A 14,401-nucleotide genomic window follows, 5' to 3' on the forward strand; every position below is an offset into this window, starting at 1 on the left:
CTCACAGTGACGTCCCCTCACCCTCCCCACCAAGGGGCCCTAAATGTCTAAGGTGTGGTTAAAATTGGCGGGTAGGGTGCTAGGAGGACATCTGCTGCTTGCTGGCAGTGATGTCCAAGCACCCCCCCTACCAAGGACCCTACATGTCTAAGGTGCAAATAAAACTGAAAGAGGGGGGCCCACTCCATACGGCAACCATAGAAGGGGGGCCACTGCCAAGTAGCTCCCCCCCCAAGGCGCATCGCAGGCTAGACCCCCCACCCCCTCACCCTAATATGAGGTTATATGAGGAAGGGGGTAAGTTGGGGACAGCTGGTAGACTGTCCCCCGGTGGTCAAACAGCTGTCCCCCAGCCCCCGCCCCAGCAAACGGGCCAGGCCCACCCAGCCCAGGGGCCCCACCCCCGGAGGCGCCGACACCCCAGGCCCGGCACCACCCACCCCACACAGAGAGAGAGGAGCCAGAAGGCGTCGCCCTGTTGTTGAGTTTTTAAAACTGAGTTGAGTAACTGACTGCAGATCAGAGATATCTTTTCCGGGTTTCATCTACAACAAGGCTAATCTAAAATATCCTGCAGTTGCACGCTGTTTTTCTTTTTTTTCTGTATTTCTGGAATAAATCAACAGTAAAAAAAACATCTATCAATATATATATATATATATATATATATATATATATATATATATATATATATATATATATAATTTTTGCAGCTTCACTTTATCTCTGTACCTCAAGAAGAACAGAAGCTAAAATTTGAGCGGTATCCATGTGTTCCTGTCTAAACCATTTATAAGTATGGAAAGACTTTTGGTAAAAGTAGCTATAAAAATTCCTACAGCAGCAGAAGTTTTCACTGAAAACTCAGCATGCACTGTTAATTATATCCCCAGCCACAATTTATGTAGCCCAAAACCAAATAAGAACAGGGCCAGACTCGGTTTGCTACAAGCTTGGCGGCTGTTCATTATTCATGCCAAGCTATAATCCCACGTCATCCAGCAGCAGTGCTGCAGCAGCTTTCTGGTTTTTTTTTCTACGTGTCTGTAACAGATGGATCTAAATCACTGAGAAGTAATGCTGTCATGTCGGGTCAGACTAAACAAGCTAAGAGGGTGCTAATGCTGTCTATGTTTCTGCTACTCCCCTGTCGCCCAGTGCACCTCTGGTTCAGATAATTACATTGTCAAACATCAGAGGTTTTTATTTAGAGAAGACAAAAAAAGATATTAAAACTTTTGGCTTTGAGTATTTCTGTTTCTTTTTAAGGCTGATTTGATATTTTTAGGGATATGCTCACACAACCAGTTTTAAATTCAAGTTTTTGTCCCAATCCGTTTCAATTTGTGTGGGAATTATGTCCCTAGAAAAATCTTTCTAGATGTAAGATAATGTGTTTGGTTGGTAAACTATGTCTACATTTCAGACTAGCTGGTAGTAAAATCTGACTTACCAGATGGGAAAATGTGTTACAAATATTTTACTTATAAACACAATATTTATCACAATTAAACACAAATCACTTTTGATTTTCAACATGCCAACATTGTATTTTTAAAGGTATTTTTTTTGGTTATGTAACAGGCTTTAAGACTTAGTTTTTGACACTTTGATGTAAAACATGCATGCATTGAAGCTGTCCCCGGGCTGTGGGTACTGCACTGGTCTTGTGGTTTGAAACCAGGTTTGGACACTGTCTAGTCACATTTTTAAGGGCATTGGACATAAAATAATTCCTGCCGTGTCTCCATAACCTTCAGAATGGGAATCAGTCAAACTATTGACAACAATGTTTGTCTAGTGTTGCAGCCTGTGAATCTGCCCCACCCAGAAATAGATAGAAGTAAAAGAAGTTCCCCCCTCTGTTAAACTGGGTTATATATCCTGAATACCTAAAAAAAAAATTCAATCCACCTGCATACTATTGAAAGTCATTTATACTAAAAATAGTATAAAAATTTATACTAAAAATTAAATTGATCTTAAATTTTGAGCATCTCTCAGTTTGTGTCAGAGGCATTTTATCAAGTTTGTTATGATGGTGTCTGGTGTGTGTGTGGACCTTAACCTTTTTATTATAATACTCTGCCACTCACTGAACTGACTGTTCCATTGTAAAAAGCCACATGTACTTAAAAGGGCACCATGTGTGATGGCCTTTTCAATGATGGACAAACCCATCAACCGACTGTCTCTGCCCCTCTGTGTATGATTATTTTTATTTTGTATCGATCCACTATGCACACACTCAGTGGATCAGCCAACTTAGTCTTAGTTGGAAAGAATTGACAGATTTTAAATATTGCTCTTGGAAAAGAGGTTTTATGGTAGAATTTCTAAAGTCTGTAATTGTCCTTGTTTATTTTTTCAAAAACCAGTGCATACATTTTTTAACTTTAGCTATACCTTCTCCAAAAAAACAACAACTCAGTTTTTAAACGTGTTTCCTCTGAATAGCTGTCTATCTAACTGAACTAAAGGGAATAGGAACATTTGGTCTTAATACTGCAGCAAGGAATGTGTTCCTCTAGTCTAGAAGGTGTAGAAACTTGGTCATTCCAAAACTTGTTTTGGATAAGCTAAGCTATCACTGATAATTGTATTTCCAATTAGAAATAGATTTTGTCATTTTTTTCTTGTACTTCGTTTAATCACAGGATTTGCTAAAAATATAAACAAGCAAAATACATTCAACCCTTTATTGAGTAAACTTGTGCCAGTGTTTCTTGACTTGATGTTAAATCAGACATAGATCTGGGAATTCTTGGTCATTTGACGGATCAAGGTTATATACTTGAATTGCTGGAATCGCATGATATGATACTCGTGTGACGCTATAGTTTACATTTTCATTGGGGGATTGATGAACAAAAAAGGTTTGAGTTTGATGACCATCTTTATTCTTATTTGTTGAAAGAAAGTCAGAGTGATTGACAGTTTGAAGAAGTCATATTCTTTTTTTTTTGTGGTACCAACCCAGTGCTGTTCAAGAAGTACCTCTCTATTGGTTGGTTTGCTCTGACAGCTTAAGCCATTAAGTCAGCTACATTTGTTGGTAGATAGATATTAAGTTCCTGTTCAGTAAAATAATGTTTTGTGCTGTGTCTGTAAGCTACACTGAGTGCTTTGGAATGGGAGTTTCCAGACCTTTGGGTCATGGTGGTTTAAACCCTTTATTTTGCCAGCTAAGACATCAATGTCTGCTTCCCTAAACAAAGTCAGATCCATTACATCTTCTCATTACTAGCGTTGGTGTGTCCTTCAGAGTGGGTTTGAGGTCCCTTTCTGATTGATTTTATTACCTCTTTAAAAGGCGTTTGTCTGAATGACCCCGCACACACACCTCTCCTGGTTTCCAGGGTGAAGTTTAGGACTGTGCGTTAGGCATCATAAAATTTCTCTCCTGTCTCTCCCTCTTTCCCCCACGTCTTTTCACTGCACAAATCTACTCCTCCTTCTTTCCGTGGTGCCGTCCAACTTTTTCCTCGTTCTCTGCCATGCCTCTTTCTTTTCAACGCCTTTTCTGCGCTGTTCTTTGGCCCTCTTTCCTAGAACAATCTTTTAAAGGCTGTCGCCTCGTCCTGCCCTTCATCAAAGTGACTGAAACCCTGGCCGATAAACAGGACTTTTTCTCAGAAGTGCAAACACCTTTGGGAGCCTCAGCTGTAACTTATGGAGACACAGACTTAATTTGATCTCTCTCCTTATTAACATCTGCCATGACACCAAATCATATTTCATTGTAGATGATGGATTAATCATTTTCCATCCTGTAAAGACTAAATAACACATTGAGAAATGTAAAAAAAAAATAGAATCTGGTTTGTGATCACTTTTGAAGATCACACATGTCACTGACAACACCTAATCTACCGTAAGTCTCTTCACCCACTTATGCACTAAACGTGAATTAGCCGATTTCAGCAGAACCACCTTATTTAGGTTGATTGCGTAAACACTTCATTACTGTAAAGTGTTGCATATCAGCACAAGGCTTCCTCCGCTTTGGCTGGAATTATGTTAATTGCGTAAAATAGTGAAGAGCTTAGGTGGTAGGAAGAATGTAATCACTGGAGCTAAAGCTTCAGTGTTCAATATTTAACCGTTTGATTAGCAGGTGAGGGTTAACATATTTATGCAGAAACTGTTTTAACCATCATAAAAGTTTCATAAAGAACCATGTTTCTACCACCACAATTCCTCAAGGTGGGCAAGTGGGCTAAAACAAAGTTGTCAGCTGGACGAAACACTACATATTGTAGCGATCTGGGGGTTAGCCCTGCCTTCAGCCCCTAAGATTCATGGGAAGTGGAGAATCTTGGTGTGAAAACCTTGAGTTAGAGGGCTGTAAACAGAAGAGACCTCCATGCTGTTTGGGCTGTTTGTTTGTGTTCAAAATAAAAGAGTGGTGATGTACCAAAGGAGACTTTGTTTCTCTGCCTGTTTAGTTCTCCTTGAGACTGTACGGGGTCGTGTGGTGTATGGGGCACGAACAGCTCTCCAATGAAGCCACTTCGTTAGCAGCTTTGCTTTTGCTTCCCCGCTAAGGTGATGTTCTGGTTATGTTGTTACAATATTTTAACTCATGTCTGCAAATATATCCCATATACTTTGAGCTTCTGTTGATAATCTATCACTTTGTTAGCTTTTCTGACCATAAAAGGTAAGACGTTTTGGATTTGTTTCGACTACAATCTATCTCATGCTCAGACATAGACACAACAAACCACAGGCCACCTGCATCTCCATTCCCCTCCTGCAATAAATGTCAGCGATGCATTAAAAAAAAAAAGGGGTCTGGGCTATGCCCTAGGGTGAGTGGCTAAAAAGCAGTGATCCAGGAGAATTGAAAAAGGATGTAGAGAGGGATGAGACGGTTGCAACATCACTGTGGTTGCCCTGCAGCATAAACATGAAGGTGCTGTGGAAAAGATGCTTTGACAGGCACGGATGCAAGCTCTAAGAAGCTGAGGAAAGGCTGACTCCAGATCAACTTTGCAGAGATGTCTGTCAAACATAATATGCCTGCTTGGGAGTCAGGGATTTGGTTGTGGCTGTTTTAATTTGCTGAAGTGTGCCTCTTGACTCTCAGGGGACTTGCTCAGGAGATTTATTGGAGCACAGCTCCCTGCAGCTCTTTTTGTAAGCTCAGACTAAAAAAAAAAGTGGAAAGATGCCCCTTTTCATGTGAAGTTGCAGACCCAAACAAACCAGTTTCAAAGAATTACATCTCAGGATTTTTATATTTATATCTTTTTTTTAGTTTGGACCATCTACGCTACACACTTTTCATTCAGAGTTTAAGGTTGCTTGTACCTTTCAGACAGTGAAATGGATCATAATGCAGAGCACAAGTCTCATAAGGTTTGTTCAGCCCTGGGTCACAGTTTGGAGTTTTGCACGGATAAAATCCAGATATCCACCATAATCACACTTTCCTGGACATGTGCGGTAATGTGGAATAATTCTAATAAGCTCTTACTCACCTGCCTAATGAGATTCACCAAGAACAGGAAAGAATGGGCTGTGGAATGAAGGAAAGAGGAAGTGAGGTGTGTAGACTTTGGAACATTCTTAGATTGGCTATTTTGTCGTTAATCCCCACTGAAGCCAACATTTCTGATTTTTCATTTTTTCGTTTGTTAAAATACCAACTCTACAAGACAAAACAAATGATTTTTGTTCATTTTAGAAAGAAAATGATATATAATATAATATAAAATATGATCAGGCTTCAGACCCAAATCTCTGGGTTACGTTTTAGCAAAATTGAATTTGAATGTCAGACTAAAGACACTATTTGTTTGACAGTTGGCTTTTGAGTTCAATTGCTGCCCTCCTTTCAAAGCCTGTTTTCCTTCGTTCTCATTGACGTCTTTGCTAACTGCATTGCTCCTCCTTCACATCTGATTTCACCACGATGTCAGGAACAGATGGAAAATCAAACCACGGTGGGAACTTAATTCACCCCTTGGCCAATTTTTGGATCAACTTTCTTTTGTTTCCTTTCAGTTCCTCCTTTCCTACCCCCCCCCCCCCCCCCCCTTGCTCTTTGTTTTTATCACCGTCGCCCTTAGTTCCCCCTTTACGCCTCTTCTTTCATTGCTCCTGGCTTTCCGTCTTACCCCCGTTTTTCTCTTTATATTCCTCCTCTCCTTTCTCTTCTTCCTCTTTAAAAGCACCTGGCCCCTTTCTTTTTCTCTCCATTACTCCCTTCATCCCCCTCCAGCATACTTTGAATCATTGTGTTTTAATCATTGTGGATCATTGCCCTCCTTGCATACTGCTGCATACTTAGCATGGTTTTCATAGCTCAACTCTTGCTAACAATGAGCCCTCACAACAGTGAGCCCTCACAAGTGTTTTCTATGGAAATGCCCATTGATTGCTAAGGTTATTGACATTTTTCACCACATTGTTTGTTTTTTGAGGAGAAATGAAATGTAAGAAGTTGTGCATGAACATATCAATCTACTTTAAGTAAATAAAAATCTGATTTTAAAGCTACTGTTTATTGGAAACAACAAAGCTATGATATTTTTCAAATGGGTTTGAGTCAACTACTGTTCGTTTCCTCACCTGTAGTAATGGTCTGCACATTCTCAGTAAGGAGAATCAGAGGATTTCTAACAGCCGAGATCAGAGTTCAGTTTCTCAGAATGGGGTCAAAGAAGAGTGAACGAGTTTCAGTCCACTTTAAGACAGAGTCTTCCCAAAGAGCTTTTCTGTAACATGTGAGGTGGTGGATCCATATTTCTGTTGAGGCTTTCAGAAGTTTGGAAAGCTGGAAAACTTACTGCTGGGGATTCCTTTTGGAATTGGGGGACATTTTCACCATTTTTAGTTTTCAGTTCCAAATCTGATGACAAAGTTGTTGATTAGAAGCAGAGATGGGATGTCACATTTCCTTTGCTCATTCTCCCTTAAAATTACCCAAACTGTCTTTTGACGGGAACATTGTGTTTTTCTTTTTATCATATCACGGGTAAAAAAAAAAAAACTGAGAAAAAAGTCACATTAACGTGCAAATAAATCTGTTTGTTTGAATTGCTTAGTTTGGCTGTAATTTCTGCCTCATTTAGAAGCATTCAGTAGACAGGCTTTGACATTTTTTAACTTCCTGTTTATTTCACAGCGCTTCTATTTGACACAGGAAGGCTTCCCAACAGGTGCTGCTGTGTGCTTCCTTCTGCCACTGACAGCATCGTGTGAAAGCATAGAAAGGTGGGCCTGCTGAGCTGGAGAACCATCATGGTGTTAAGAGGCTTTTCTGCCTGTTGCAAGTCCAGAGAGGCACAAATTTAGTCTCCTGGTAAAAGTGCCGCACTTATGACTCAATAAATGAAGAAGTTACTAAGCTCTGTGTACTGAACTTTTCTTATAAGATAAGTTAGTCAAAAGTTCAGATATTTATATTTTTCATAAAAAAAACCTCTGGAAGAGTCCGGTCATGTGAAAAACGAATATTTTTTTTAGATGAAAAGAATAACATGTTCCTCATTTTTTCATATGATCACAGAATAGTGGTCCTCTTATTTAGCTGAGATGTTGAGGGCTGAGCAGGTAATTGAATGAAATGAGAAAAAAACCTTATTGTACCTAAACTAAACTATATGTTTGGTAATTATTTTTTTTAATTCACAGCAGTGCCTCTCCTTTAAAGCCATCCTTCTACACAGCAAACATGGTTGATATGCAAAGAAACAAACGGCACCTTTAGCCTTTCTATCCAGGGGATGGAAGAACACATCCAGTGGCAGAAGCATTAAGTGGTAATGCTATGTTGTCATCTGCAGCTTCTGGCCGACCTTGAGGCTTCTCTCATCCATCATTCCCAGGCCTCGGTGTTATCGCACTGTTGCAACCATCCCTACTCATATCAGCTTTCTGTGGCTGCATCCCAATCCGGCGGTTTGCCCTTCTTTTCTTATCTGCCTGCTTCTTCTGTAAATTTAATGCAGCCAAACCACCTCTCAATGACTTCAGCAGTATATTTTGGTCCTCCTCAGTTAAACAGATTTTTACTCCTTTCCATTTTGATCTGTAATAGTTTCCTTTCAATCCAAATCTCTAAAAGTGAGATGTTTTAGTAGCCACTCTTGTCTCTTCAACCAAGTGCTTGAAAAGTAATACATTTGACAGCGAAGCTGATCACATTTTATATCTATTCTTAATAGAACAATACTGTTTTGTAGGTTTTGATCACTTTGCCCTTATAAAAAGGCCCTCCTATGTGCTGCCAGAAATGCTGGCATTTTTATATTTTTCAACATAAAACGTTTAGACAAGCTGAAACGAAGTATAGAAGCGCATCGCAGAATTCCTTCAAATCTCCCTTCTGCATTTTTAGGTCAGGAAAGATGAAAAAGAGTCCAGGTTTGGGAAGTGATGGTTAGTTGTGTTGAGTGTGTGTTTGTGTCTCAGTGTGTCTGTGTGTGTGGGCTGTTCTCAGATATAACAACGTTACCCTTCAATATGACTCTAATCAAACCTTTTCCCCTCCACAGACTTTGTCATTAAAGCTGCTGGTTACTGCTGCCAGCTCTGCTTTCCTCTGATGCTTTTTGTTACACAGCTTTTTGTCTTCTTTGTTTTTTCTTTCCCAATGATGCTTCTGTTGAAATGATGCAGCGTTCGAAATAAGCGGTTATCCTGTCGTCCGAGACAACCAGATTTCAAGGACGACAACCAAAAACGAACCTGATGGTTGTCCGTGTGACAACCTGGTCTTTTATTCAACATTTTGGTATTTTTCGACTATTTTTCAAAGTTTTTGGGAAACCGACGTCCGACTTTTTAAGATAAAACCGAGTGTACATGAACGATGTCTCGTGACTTCCGAACGAACCGAGTACGCCCGAAAACGTGAGCGGCATCAGCCTCAGCAGACTGAGTCGGACGTTGAAGATGATGACATATCACTAGAGGGAACTTGTCTGAAATTACTTGTCAAAAATGACAACATTGCACCTGCATGTCTTGTTTAAAAGATTTTAGTTTCTACTGCTACTGCAGCACACAATGTAAACATGGTATCATTTACACATGTGTTTATTTGAAATACATGTTATATCATATTATAACTTTTCATCACATATAAATATTACTTTATATTTGGAATGCTGTACTAGTCCCAGTCCATACACGCGTTCTAAATTTTTTAAAATATTCATTAGGTTACAATGTTGGTTAATGTAATCAATTTTCTGATATATTATAGGGTAAGATAAAGTATTTTCATTTGACCGTCACAGTATTTGATTTACATGGCAATACTTTGTGTAACCAGATGCTTCAATATTTAGTAAAACGTTTGTTTTTAATATTTAAAGAGTTTTTTTTTAATGTCCATCATAAGAGGCAGTTAATATTAGATGTATAGAAGAAATAAAGATGTAAGTACTGGCATCTGAGTAGGTTTCGTTGCTGATGAATATTGGTATCCAAGGACAACCAAAAATTGGGGAGGACAACCAAATATTAGTTGCCAGACAACCTTCCCCCCCCCCCCCCCCCCCCCCCCCCCCCCTTATTTCTAACGTGATGGTTTTACAATCAGGCATTTTTTGACTTCACCAAGTTTTTTTATTTTATTTTTTGGTAAAACTCAAATCTATGATACGTTGTTGAATTGTTTTTTTGAAATTGGAGGAAAAAAGAAAAATAAAGTTAAAGAAGAAAAATGATCAGACATTCTTGCAGTATTAAAAGGACATATGAGCCATAAATGATTTTATTGGTTCAGTGAAAGGAGATCAGATGAGTGCTTCCCTTTTTGAGTGCTCTTTTGTTTGTTCCCTGTTTAATGTGATTCTGTTTATTCTCCTGTATTGGTATTGTTTATGTTACAAGCTCATTAAAATGCACGAGGCGCTTTTTGGATCTCAATGGATTTTTGTTAAGCGTGTTAGACAACAAGTCTCTATCTTCAGTCTCGCTTCCTTCAACATTCCGTTAACCCGCTCTGTAATGATTAGTCAGAGGTAATTTAGTGCTTCCAAATGCAGTCAACTGTCTATGTTTACATTTCTATTACAATATTTCTCATCATAATTGAGTTAAACTGCAGTTTGTCCTCCTCGTCAATCACTCTTTCTCTAAATGTTTAAAAAAAATCCAAAAGAATGTAATGGAATATCGATGGCAATGGACTTTTTCTGCTCAATATCAGTCATGGCAATGGTGGCATACTTTGATTTTAAATATTGTCGTTAGTGCAAAACATTGACCTACCTGTCCCTTCCTAGCTGCTTCCACTCTTCCATTCTTCACTCAGCTGACACTCGTGTCATTTTTCCTCCTCCACCACCTATCCAAGGATGAGCAGGAAAAGATGATGTATATCTTACTGATTACTGTCTCATTTACAGTTCAGCGGGATGGGATCCTACTTTATTTATTGTGCGGGGAGTTGGTGGAAACCATCCATCACACTCACCATCATCCATTATCTTTGCGCTAGAGGTAGAAAAGGTGAGAAAGACAAGCACCGACTCAGAACTGAGGGGGAACAAACACGAAGTCACCTTCTAACCGCTTTCCTCAATGCTTTTCATTTCTTTTACATTCCCATCAGGAGTCGAGGGGTGCTAAAGAACTGTTTGATGGTCGTTAAATGGGCAGTTCATCAGAATTGTCGTCTGACAGCTCATTTAGGTTCAGGCTAAATAATTTCAGTCTAAAAAAAGCAGGATAAGAACTGCAATTTGAAAGCACTGGCTGTAGAAATATGTAAAACTGTTAAGGCAAAGGTTCTTGAGTACAAACAAGGCTTTAAGTGTTTTCTCGGCTTGGTTAGAAGTTATTTGACTGTTTGTGTAAATCAATTATCTGTAGAGAAGAAAGAAAGAACAGGCCAACTTTAAAATGAGTACATTCGGAAAGACAACTTATTAGGGCTGAATGATATGGACGAAAAACAAAATCTCCGACTTTTTTCACACCAAACTCAATTTCTGATTTTATTTTTTACTTTTTTTTCTTTGCATTCTTTAACAGAAAATACAAATGACAAAATATGTTTAACAAAATCTATTTTTTTTAACGTCTTTTTTGGAACAAAAGTTCAACCAAACATTAGCTATGAAAATGTTTGTAAAACAAAGGGGCAGATGTTTTGTGGGCTGCCGTTAGCTTGAGCATCTCGTAAAGAGAAAGACGTCTTGCACTCAACAGTCTTTGTGTCCGTGTTCAAACAAACTGTCGTACTCCCGCTTTTGGTAACAACAGCCTTCTAACATATTTTTCAGCGTGGTTTGAAGTTACAAAACCAAACCAGTTCCCCAACACTGGAGACACTTTTTTGAGATTAAGCTCCTCTTTGCCATATTAACGTCTGGACGTAGCCAGAAACGAGCGGGCTGACCTTAGTCCAAACAACGGAAACCCAACAGAGCAGGACGAAAAGAAATAAAATAAATAATAAATAATAAAATAAATCTTCTTAAACAGCAAATTCACATTTTGTGATCCAAATTAAAATATTGCCCAGCCCTACAACTAATAGAAAAAGCTTTTATCAATATTCCGTTTTTTGGTGTATTAAAGAACATGCCACCTTTCCAGAAAAAAAAACAACAAGAATGGAAAAATGGTTTTAAAAATCAGAATAAGTTTTAAGAATTATTTATTCATGGGGGTCGGTATCTGCTGACAAGCAAATCAACTTTAAGAGAGGAAAAGGCCTTTCTAGTGTACTAAGAGTACTTTTTTTTTCTCTTAAGGATAAAGAAAATGTTTGGAAATGTGTGGCATACTGCTGTGCTGAGCAAAACTATTCCATTTAGCAAAGGAAAAGAAGTGCTTGAAAACCTCCTGTTGATTTCAAAGGCTTTGATCTCTAGAGAAGAACTGTTACTTTAAAATACAACATTTAGTAGTAAAATATGGGTTTGCAAAACAGTAATAGGAACAAGGATGTTTTTGCTTTACATGTTCATTCACAAAGACTTCAGTAAAGCTAAAACAATGAAGCTTGCACCTTTAAATTGATTAAATTCACGTCTTTTTCAGCTCATTGGGCCTTGCAGTGCAGAAGCATTGTTCCACAAAGTCCAAGCATTTTTTTTCCAGTCAAGATCTTTCCACCATGCTGATATAATGGCTGATATTATGTTAAGTAACCATAAAAATGACTTCAGCTTATCAATTTTGTAGTGTTTGTAGATTTAGTTGCAGGGATAAAACAGGTTCTTATAATTATTCACGTCATGTTAATCAATACGAAAAACAAGAACAAAGAAGCTCAAATAATGTTTCTTTTTTGAAAAAAGATGTTTTCTTGACATTTTTCTGCTGTTGTCAAAATCTGCTCACTGGATCTGTTGTGGGATGATCAAATATTCTCTGTTTCCATGTTTGATTTTATTATTAAAAATTCTTTGTCTTCCTTTTTCTATTCCAATGAATGCATTATGCTGTGGATTCGGTCATTAGAGGCTTTTTGTCTGCCATTGTCAGCTTCGGTTCACACTGACTAAAAGACACCAGCAGTTGCTTTCAGAAATGAATGGCTGCAGTTTGGGAGTCTTCTTTTCCACTGATCAAGGCTTCCTGATGCACGGATCCTTTTTCTTTTTTTATCACATTAGCTGATTGTGGAGACTGCAGTCAAGAAGAGGGCAGATCAAGCCTTTGCGGTTGCCTTAGGAGATAAAAGGAGAGCATGCAAGAGAAAGAACAAGAGGAAGCAGCCAGAGCAATGATGGCAAATCAGCATGTGAACAAATGAGGATGTGATTGAAAAAAAGTGTAAATTGACTGCAAGCCATTCATTGATTTGTCAAGTCAAAGTCTTTTTAAAGGTAATTACAGATGGGCCAGAAGACGAGTGAAGCCGATCAATGTAAAAGTTTAATGATTGCAGCCTCAGGAGCAGCTCAGTGGGGGCATCTCTGTGTGACTAACAGGCACATTTTGGGCATATGGTGCTGCCATTAGCTTTCCTGCTGTCAGTTTTGAATTTGGAAATCTTGATGATCTTGCAAGATTGAATAGTGTCCATCCAGAATTGAAAACTTTTTTTCATGTCTAATTTCTTTCACAACCATAAAGAATTCTATTTTAAGACGCCTGTGTCAGCAAATGCATCAATGCTAGAAGCTCAATTTTAGGTTAGAACAAACAACATTGAGGACTCATGGTTTGGATTTTGCTTGTTGATTTTTGACTTTGCATTTGGTCCTGTTTATTGCTTAAAAGCAGCTCAAAAACCTTTACTTTATAAATAACTGCTTACAGGCCCACATTGGTCTAGTATCCAAGCTACTGTATATCCATGGCACAAAAGTTGCTAAGGAAATTGGGTGTTGACTTTGTTTAGAATTATTTTTAAATTGCTGCAAGGTGTACTATGTCATAAAATGGTACCATAAAGTGCTGAATCCATCCTCCATCCATTCTCTTGCACTCATGGGACCAGACCATGGGGTAGCAGTCTAAACAAAGATGCCCAGACTTCCTTCTCTTCAGCCACTTCCTCCAGGTCCTCTGGGGGGGGGTTCCAAGGTGTTCTTAGGCCAGCCGTGATGTGTAGTCTGTCCAGCTTGTCCTTGGTCTTCCAGTGGGACATGCCCCTTGCAGATGTCCAGGAAGCATCCAGAACAGAAAGAAATATTTAGAACTAAATTGATATAAAATGGGTATTTTCAATCCTTCAGAAAAATAACTATCCTCTTACTGCCAAGCCTTACAAGGACTGTGTTTAGTAACAATGTTGTTAACCCGAAGATGCAACACACTAATAATCCCAACATTGTGAGAGTGGGGTACCAGGCTGTTATGTGGCCTAAATTTTAAAGCTGTCTCTACATAAGTTCTTATTTATGTGTAGCATGAGCAGAACAGAATGTACAGAATGTACAGCAATGAGCATGCTCAGCACATAACAAAACATTCGATACACATAGCAAGGGTCCCGCATGAGTGTCTGTCTGAGGGCACAGGAGTGCAGTTTTTACAAAAACATTCTGGATGTGTGTGAGCTCAGCATTTCCACTTGCCTTCCTTTTTCCTGCGTGGTGAATTTGGCCACCGTGTGATTTTCTGAGTGTGTTCATGCTGGATGAAAGAGCCAGGTTCAGGAAGGAGATTTTATTGAGGGGACGTGGCAGAACAATGCTTCTGGCCTTTCATAGTATAGTCAGGAAAACTGGGAGCTGGCAAACACAACAGAAAAATTGACGTGTGACAACCTGTATATTAATAACTTTTTGCTACAAATATTACATTGGAACGCTTTGGCTTCACCGAGGTATGGTAGGAAAACAAGTCTCCGATGGAAAGAACCGTAAACAAATCGGCTGGGCATGAATAAAATCTATAATAAAAGTAAAAAGTAAAAGTTTTAAACGTAACGCCTAATAATGCTTAAAAAAAACTACAACAACTAACTAAGGTTTAA

General features: G+C 38.8%; 1 protein-coding gene across 2 annotated transcripts in view; it reads left to right on the plus strand.

Annotated features, from left to right (window-relative positions):
* The window catches only part of LOC101163480 (carboxyl-terminal PDZ ligand of neuronal nitric oxide synthase protein), a 172,697-nt gene that overhangs the window by 9,552 nt on the left and 148,744 nt on the right, over positions 1 to 14,401 (plus strand). The gene's annotated exons all lie outside the window — the stretch shown is intronic.

Source organism: Oryzias latipes, chromosome 4 (assembly GCF_053564925.1).
Source record: "Oryzias latipes strain Hd-rR chromosome 4, Olatipes_Hd-rR_3.1".
NCBI classification, from domain to species: Eukaryota; Metazoa; Chordata; class Actinopteri; order Beloniformes; family Adrianichthyidae; genus Oryzias; species Oryzias latipes.